The 9,059-nt window shown below is 39.8% G+C and overlaps 1 non-coding gene across 1 annotated transcript; it reads right to left on the bottom strand.

The window, feature by feature from the left end:
• Nucleotides 1–1,015: 1,015 nt before the first annotated feature.
• Nucleotides 1,016–1,123, bottom strand: LOC130932228 (small nucleolar RNA R71). Its single transcript, XR_009067388.1, has one exon. It is a non-coding gene; the product is annotated as a small nucleolar RNA R71 (small nucleolar RNA).
• Between the last annotated feature and the right edge of the window lie 7,936 nt (nt 1,124–9,059).

The following is a 9,059-nucleotide window of genomic DNA, read 5'->3' on the forward strand; positions in this document are numbered from 1 at the left end:
CTCCTCATGTACAATCTAACATCAGTGGTAAAGCCATTTCAATGGAGATAATAGCAGTAGCTGGCAACCGAACCTTATTAAGGCTGCTTAAGTTTATTCCAACCCCAGGCATAAACATACCAAAGAAGGATTAATGAACCTTTTTACCATGAAATACTCTTTTTGAAAGGTCTTCTTGTAATACATGAGATCCCATATTTTGTTTTGGCTTAAATGCTATTAGACTTAATGCTCAGTTGTATTTTGATTTAATTTACTTATGTTGTGCAGCAGTACTAAATTGGCTTAGACATCGTCTCTGCTGTGATTATTCTGGTTATGTATTTTTAATGAACAATTCAAACTCTATCCCTCTTGATAAGTTCGAATTCTTCTACCTCCTCCTTCTATTTTTCTTTTCCTCTGACACCTCAAGGAATCTCTATACTGTGACATAGAGGATTCCATATTTTCTTATTTTCTTCTCTTTCATATGAGCAGGAACAAAGACAAAAGTATTCTTGTTGAGGCTGACCCTGAACCTGAAAGGACCTTGAAGCGAAAGCTAAGAGAAGCTAAGGCACAACTCTCTGTAGATGACCTAACAGAAATCTTCAAACAAGAAGAAGACATGGCGGCCGAAAATAACAACAATGCCAACAATGCAAGGAAGGTGCTGGGTGACTTTACTGCACCTACTCCCGACTTCTATGGGAGAAGCATCTCTATCCCTGCCATTGGAGCAAACAACTTTGAGCTTAAGCCTCAATTAGTTTCTCTAATGCAACAGAATTGCAAGTTTCATGGACTTCTATTGGAAGATCCTCATCAGTTTTTAGCTGAATTCTTGCAAATCTGTGACACTGTCAAGACCAATGGGGTTGACCCTGAAGTCTACAGACTTATGCTATTCGTTTTTGCTGTAAGAGACAGAGCTAGGATATGGTTGGACTCACAACCTAAAGAAAGCCTGAACTCTTGGAAAAAGCTAGTCAATGCCTTCTTGGCAAAGTTCTTTCCACCTCAAAAATTGAGTAAGCTTAGAGTGGAAGTCCAAACCTTTAGACAGAAGGAAGGTGAATCCCTCTATGAAGCTTGGGAAAGATACAAACAATTGATCAGAAAGTGTCCCTCTGATATGCTTTCTGAATGGAGCATCATAGGTATCTTCTATGATGGTCTGTCTGAACTGTCCAAGATGTCATTGGACAGCTCTGCTGGAGGATCTCTTCATCTGAAGAAGACGCCTGCAGAAGCCCAAGAACTCATTAAAATGGTTGCAAATAACCAATTCATGTACACTTCTGAAAGGAATCCTGTGAATAATAGGACGAATCAGAAGAAAGGAGTTCTTGAGATTGATACTCTGAATGCCATACTGGCTCAGAACAAAATATTGACTCAGCAAGTCAATTTGATTTCTCAAAGTTTGTCTGGAATGCAAGCTTCACCAGGCAGTACTAAGGACGCTTCATCTGAAGAAGAAGCTTATGATCCTGAGAACCCTTCAATGGAAGAGGTGAATTACATGGGAGAACCCTATGGAAACACCTATAATTCTTCATGGAGAAATCATCCAAATCTCTCATGGAAGGATCAACAGAGACCTCAACAAGGTTTCAACAACAATAATGGTGGAAGAAACAGGTTTAGCAATGGCAAGCCTTTTTCATCATCTTCTCAGCAACAGACAGAGAATTCTAAGCAGAGCCACTCTGATTTAGCAACCATGGTCTCTGATCTAATTAAAACCACTCAAAGTTTCATGACTGAAACAAGGTCCTCCATTAGGAATTTGGAGGCACAAGTGAGAAAGTTGAGCAAGAAAATTACTGAACTCCCTCCTAGTTCTCTTCCAAGCAATACAGAAGAGAATCCAAAAGGAGAATGCAAGGCCATTAACATGACCCACATGGCCAAACTTGGAGAGGAGGAAGAGGCAGTGATCGCCACTGAGGAAGACCTCAATGCACGTCCACTGGCCTCCAATGAGTTCCTTAATGAGGAACCATGGGAATCTGAGGCTCATAATGAGACCATAGAGATTCCATTGGATTTACTTCTACCATTCATGAGCTCTGATGAGTATTCTTCCTCTGAAGAGGATGAAGATGTCACTGAAGAGCAAGTTGCCAAGTACCTTGGAGCAATCATGAAGCTAAATGACAAGTTATTTGGTAATGAGACTTGGGAGAATGAGCCCCCTTTGCTCACAAAAGAATTGGATGACTTGACTAAGCAGAGATTACCTCAAAAGAGACAGGACCCTGGGAGGTTCTCAATACCTTGTACCATAGGCACCATGACCTTTAAGAAGGCTCTGTGTGACTTAGGGTCAAGTATAAACCTCATGCCTCTCTCTGTAATGGAGAAGCTAGGGATCTTTGAGGTACAAGCTGCAAGAATCTCACTAGAGATGGCAAACAATTCAAGAAAACAAGCTTATAGACTTGCAGAGGATGTTTTGGTGAAAGTTGAAGACCATTACATCCCTGCTGATTTCATAGTCCTAGAGACTGGGAAGTGCATGGATGAATCCATCATCCTTGGCAAACCCTTCCTAGCCACTGATAAACCTCATTTTTAGGGTTTATCTTGTATTGAATTTAGAGTATTTTGATGACCTTTTCTCGCATTTAGCCTATGAATTGGCATGGTTTTGTTATCTCTCCCGTATTTGTGCTTAAGTGTAAAAACATGCTTTTTAAGCCTTTAATTTGATAATTTTAATTCATCCTTGATTCCATAAGATGCCTTGATGTGTTTGCTAGTAATCTCAGGTTGAAATAGGCTAGACATGGATCAAGGGAGCAAGGAAGGAAGCATGCAAGTGGAGAGAAGCATAAAAGCCAACGAATTGATCTCGACCAAGCACGCGCACGTGCACAAGGCGCTCGCGCGCACATTGCAGAATCGGCCAGGGACGCGCACGCGTACCGTGCGCGCACGCGTCGATGATTGCACATGACTTCATTAAAGCAACACGTGCCTGGCAATTTGAGAGGGTTTCTGAACCCATTTTAGCGCCAATTGCTAATAGAAAGGAATAAAAGAATCAAGGATTGAGGGGAAAGGTATCTAGGAATCTAGCATATAGCCTAATTAGGATTAGTTTAGAGCTAGTTTAGAGAGAGAAGCTCTCACTTCTCTCTAGAATTAGGAATAGGCTTAGATTAATCTCTCTTCTTAGATCTAGGTTTAATTCATGCTTCAATTCACTTTTCCTTCATCAAGTCTTAACCTTCTCTTCTTCCTCTTTCTAGTTATGTACTTTAATAATTGTAATTCTTCATTTTGTTTTGGATAGATTGTTGTTCATTTGTTTTTTTTCAATAATGCAATTTGAGGTAATTCATGATAATTGTGATTTCCTTGATTTGTTGTTGTTAATTCTTTGCAATAATTGTTGTTAGATTTCATTCTTGTTGTTGATTTACTATGCTTTCCTTTTGTACCTTCCAAGTGTTTGATAAAATGCTTGGTGGGATTTTAGTGTAGGTTTTGTTCCTCTTGGCCTAGGTAGAGTGATTAGTGACTCTTGAGTTATCTAATTCCTTTGTTGATTGATAATTAGGGATTGCTAATTAATTTGAATGTCTCTAAAGCTAGTCATTCCTTTAGGAGTTGATTAAGACTTGAGGGATCAAATTGATTCATCCACTTGACTTTCCTCCATGATTAGAGGTTAACCAAGTGGGAGCAATGAATAATTCTCATCACAATTGAGGAGGATAACTAGGATAGGACTTCTAGTTCTCATATCTTACCAAGAGTTTTATTAGTTGCTAGTTTATTTCTCTTGCCATTTATCTTTCATGCCTCTTATCAAAACCCCAAAATAATTCATAACCAATAACAAGACACTTCATTGTAATTCCTAGGGAGAACGACCCGAGGTTCAATACTTCAGTTTATAAATTTTAGGGGTTTGTACTAGTGACAAACAACTTTTTGTATGAAAGGATTATTGTTTGGTTTAGAAACTATACTTTACAACGAGATTTCATTAGTGAAATTCTAAACCGTCAAAAATCCAATCATCATAATGGCGCCGTGGTGCACGAAATTGCAATAACACTTTTGCAATCCCGCACAACTAACCAGCAAGTGCACTGGGTCGTCCAAGTAATACCTTGCGTGAGCAAGGGTCGATCCCACGGAGATTGTCGGCTTGAATCAAGCTATGGTTATCTTGTAAATCTTAGTCAGGATATCAGAAATTATCAGGATTGATTGTGAAAAGCAAAAGAACATGAAATGGTTACTTGTTTTGCAGTAATGGAGAATAGGTTGAGGTTTGGAGATGCTCCATCTTCTGAATCTCTGCTTTCCTACTGTCTTCTTCATCAAACACGCAAGTCTCCTTCCATGGCAAGCTGTGTGTAGGGTTTCACCGTTGTCAGTGGCTACCTCCCATCCTCTCACTGGAACGATTCCTAATGCCCTGTCACGGCACGGCATTCCATATGTCGGTTCTCAATCAGACCGGAGTAGAATCCAGTGATTCTTTTGGCGTCTGTCACTAACGCCCCGCCTTCAGGAGATTGAAGCACGTCACAGTCATTCAGTCATTGAATCCTACTCAGAATACCACAGACAAGGTTTAGACCTTCCGGATTCTCTTGAATGCCGCCATCAGTCTAGCTTATACCACGAAGATTCTGATAAAAGAATCTAAGAGATAACTACTTAATCTAAGGTAGAACAGAGGTGGTTGTCAGGCACATGTTCATAGTTGAGAATGATGATGATTGTCACTGATCATCACATTCATCCGGATTAAGAACAAGTATTATCTTAGAATGGAAGCAAGCATGATTGAATGAGAAACAGTAGTAATTGCATTAATCCATCAAGACACAGCAGAGCTCCTCACCCCCAACCATGGGGTTTAGAGACTCATGCTGTGGAATAAAAGGTGTACAATGTCATAAGGTCGCATTCCGTACTGATTACAAAGTCAAAAGGTCCTATAAGTAGTAAACTAGTATCCTAAGGTTTACAGAAATGAGTAAATGACAGAAAAATCCACTTCCGGGCCCACTTGGTGTGTGCTTGGGCTGAGCAATGAAGGAATTTCGTGTAGAGACCTTTTCTGGAGTTAAACGCCAGCTTTCATGCCAGTTTGGGCGTTTAACTCCGAATTTTATTCCAGTTCCGGCGTTTAACGCTGGAATTTCTGTAGGTGACTTTGAGCGCCAGTTTGGGCCATCAAATCTTGGGCAAAGTATGGACTATTATATATTGCTGGAAAGCCCAGGATGTCTACTTTCCAATGCCGTTGAGAGCGCGCCAATTGGGCTTCTGTAGCTCCAGAAAATCCACTTCGAGTGCAGGGAGGTCAGAATCCAACAGCATCTGCAGTCCTTTTCAGTCTCTGGATCAGATTTTTGCTCAGGACCCTCAATTTCAGTCAGAAAATACCTGAAATCACAGAAAAACACACAAACTCATAGTAAAGTCCAGAAAAGTGAATTTTAATTAAAAACTAATAAAAATATACTAAAAACTAACTAAAAGATACTAAAAACATACTAAAAACAATGCCAAAAAGCATACAAATTATCCGCTCATCACAACACCAAACTTAAATTGTTGCTTGTCCCCAAGCAACTGAAAATCAAAATAGGATAAAAAGAAGAGAATATACTATAGATTCCAGAATATCAAAGAAACATAGTTCCAATTAGATGAGCGGGACTAGTAGCTTTTTGCCTCCGAACAGTTTTGGCATCTCACTCTATCCTTTGAAGTTCAGAATGATTGGCATCTATGAGAACTCAGAACTCAGATAATGTTATTGATTCTCCTAGTTAAGTATAATGATTCTTGAACATAGCTAATATATGAGTCTTGGCTGTGGCCCAAAGCACTCTGTCTTCCAGTATTACCACCGGATACATACATGCCACAGACACATAATTGGGTGAACCTTCTTAGATTGTGACTCAGCTTTGCTAAAGTCCCCAATTAGAGGTGTCCAGGGTTCTTAAGCACACTCTTTTGCCTTGGATCACAACTTTCTTCCTTTCTTTTTCTCTTTTTTTTTTCTTCTCTTTTTTTTTCGAAAATTTTTTTTTCACTGCTTTTCTTGCTTCAAGAATCAATTTGATGATTTTTCAGATCCTCAATAACAGTTCTCTTTCTCCTCATTCTTTCAAGAGCCAACAATTTTAACATTCTCAAAGCAACAAATTCAAAAGACATATGCACTGTTCAAGCATTCATTCAGAAAACAAAAAGTATTGTCACCACATCAAACTAATTCAACTAGTTTCAGAGATAAATTTTGAAACCCTGTACTTCTTGTTCTTTTGTGATTAAAGCATTTTTCTTTTAAGAGAGGTGATGGATTCATAGGACATTCATAACTTTAAGGCATAAACTTAAATTTTATTAATTATGAACTAAGAACAAGACTTAAATATAGATATAAGATGAAACTAAAAAAAAATTATAAATAGAAAATAAAACAAACAAAACGCAAACATAGGCTTCTAATGATAGAGGTTTTCACAGAGTTAGGACTCAACAACCTTGATTTTGAGAAGTGGATGCTCCCTCAGCTTGAGAGGAGAGCTTTTGGCGTTTCATCTCTTGGATTTCATGCCCCTGCTTCTCTTGTTCCTTCCATTGTCTTCTTAGTGATTGGACGTTCAATGGGTATGAATTCATCTTCTTCTATCTTCACCCCAGCCTCTTTACAGAGCAAGGAGATCAAGCTTGGGTAAGCTAATTTGGTTACAGTGGAATTCCTATTTGCAATTGTGTAGATCTCACAAGCAATCACATGATGAACCTCCACTTCTTTTCCAAGCATAATGCAGTGAATCATCACTGCTCTCTTGATGGTGACCTCAGAACGGTTGCTAGTGGGCAATATGGAACGCCCAATAAAGTCTAGCCAACCTCTTGCAATTGGCTTGAGGTCTCCCCTCTTGAGTTGGTTTGGGACACCCTTTGAATTAGTTATCCACTTAGTCCCAGGGAGGCAGATGTCCTCTAGAACTTGATCCAAACCTTTATCTACTCTCACCATCCTCCTATTGAAGGAATCAGGATCATCTTGTAGTTGAGGTAGTTTGAAGATTTCTCTTATTTTGTCCAGATGGAAGTACATAACTTTCCCTCTGACCATGGTTCTGTGGGTATGGTAAGCGGTTCCAGTCATTCTTTGCTTATCTGTTAGCCACAGATTTGAGTAGAATTCCTGAACCATGTTCCTTCCAACCTTTGTCTCAGGATTGGTCAGAACTTCCCAACCTCTGTTTCGAATTTGCTCTTGGATCTCCGGATATTCATCTTCTTTCAGATCAAATTTAACTTCCGGGATCACTGACCTTAGACCCATTATTTTGTGATAATGGTCTTCATGTTCTTTGGTTAAGAACTTCTCTTCATTCCAAAGATTCTTTGGATTAGTCTCTTTCTTTCCTCTTGAGTTGGTTTGTTTTCCCTTGGGAGCCATGATCTTGATAGATCTTAGCTTAGTGATCACGGAAAAGCACACCAAACTTAGAGGTTTTGCTTGTCCTCAAGCAAAAAAGAAAAGAAAGAAGAGAAGAGAGAGAGAGAGAGAGAGGAAATTCGAATGGTGTGAGGAAGGAGGGGTGAGGAACGTTCCCTTATAGAGTGGGGGGAGGAGAATTTCGAAAACAAAAGAGAGATTTGAAAGGAAATTTGAAAAGATTTTGAAAAAAAATTTGAGAAAAGGGTGAGTTTTTGAAGAAGATTTGAGATTATTTTGAAATAGATTTGAAGAATGGTTTTGATTTGTGAAGATTTGAAAGTGAATGATGAAAGATTGAAGTGCATTTATGCAGAAGATTATGGGTAAAAAGAGGAAAGTTTGAAAAAAATTTGAGTTGAAAACAAAAATGTGGTCCCCCCACCTTTCTGGCGTTAAACGCCCAGAATGGCACCCATTCTGGCGTTTAACGCCCACTTGGCACCCTTTTTGGGCGTTTAACGCCCAGCCAGGTACCCTGGCTGGCGTTAAACGCCAGAAAACCTTCCTCACTGGGCGTTTTTCTGAACGCCCAGTGATGCTGCACACCTGGCGTTAAACGCCGAGAATGGTACCCATTCTGGCGTTTAACGCCCAAAATGCACCTTACTGGCGTTTTTTCGCCAGTAAGCTCATTTTCTCCGCTTTTTGAGCTGAATCCTTCTGTAACTCTGTGAATTCCTTCATTTTTGATACTTGCCTCTGTAAGAACTAATCATACACCTTCCTAATGACTGGGTTGCCTCCCAGCAAGCGCTTCTTTACTGTCTTTAGCTGGACTTTCACTGAGAATCACTCAAGTCTCAGTTTTGAGCATTCCTGCTCAAAATTTCCTTCAAGATAGTGCTTGATTCTCTGTCCATTGACAATGAACTTCTTGTCAGAATCAATATCTTGAAGCTCAACATATCCATATGGTGACACTCCTGTAATCACATATGGACCCCCCAACGGGATTTGAGTTTTCCTGGAAATAGTTTGAGCCTAGAGTTGAAGAGCAGAACTTTTTGTCCTGGCTCAAAGACTCTGGTTGACAATTTCCTGTCATGCCATTTCTTTGCCTTTTCCTTATAAATTTTTGCATTTTCAAAGGCATTGAGTTTGAACTCCTCTAGCTCATTCAGCTGTAGCAGTCTTTTTTCACCAGCTAACTGTGCATCCATGTTTAGGAATCTGGTTGCCCAGTAGGCTTTATGTTCCAGTTCCACAGGCAAATGGCAGGCCTTCCCATACACCAATTGGTATGGAGAGGTGCCTATAGGAGTCTTGAATGCTGTTCTGTATGCCCACAGAGCATCATCCAAGCTCTTTGCCCAATCCTTTCTTCGGGCCATTACAGTCCGTTCTAGGATTCTTTTTAGTTCTCTGTTAGAGACCTCTGCTTGCCCATTTGTCTGTGGATGATACGGAGTTGCCACTTTGTGGCTAATTCCATATCTGACCATAGCAGAGTATAGTTGTTTATTGCAGAAATGAGTGCCCCCATCACTGATTAGCACTCTGGGAACGCCAAATCTGCTGAAAATATTCTTCTGGAGGAATTTCAGTACGGTCTTAGTATCATTAGTGGGTG

Source organism: Arachis stenosperma, chromosome 5 (assembly GCF_014773155.1).
Source record: "Arachis stenosperma cultivar V10309 chromosome 5, arast.V10309.gnm1.PFL2, whole genome shotgun sequence".
Taxonomy (NCBI): domain Eukaryota; kingdom Viridiplantae; phylum Streptophyta; class Magnoliopsida; order Fabales; family Fabaceae; genus Arachis; species Arachis stenosperma.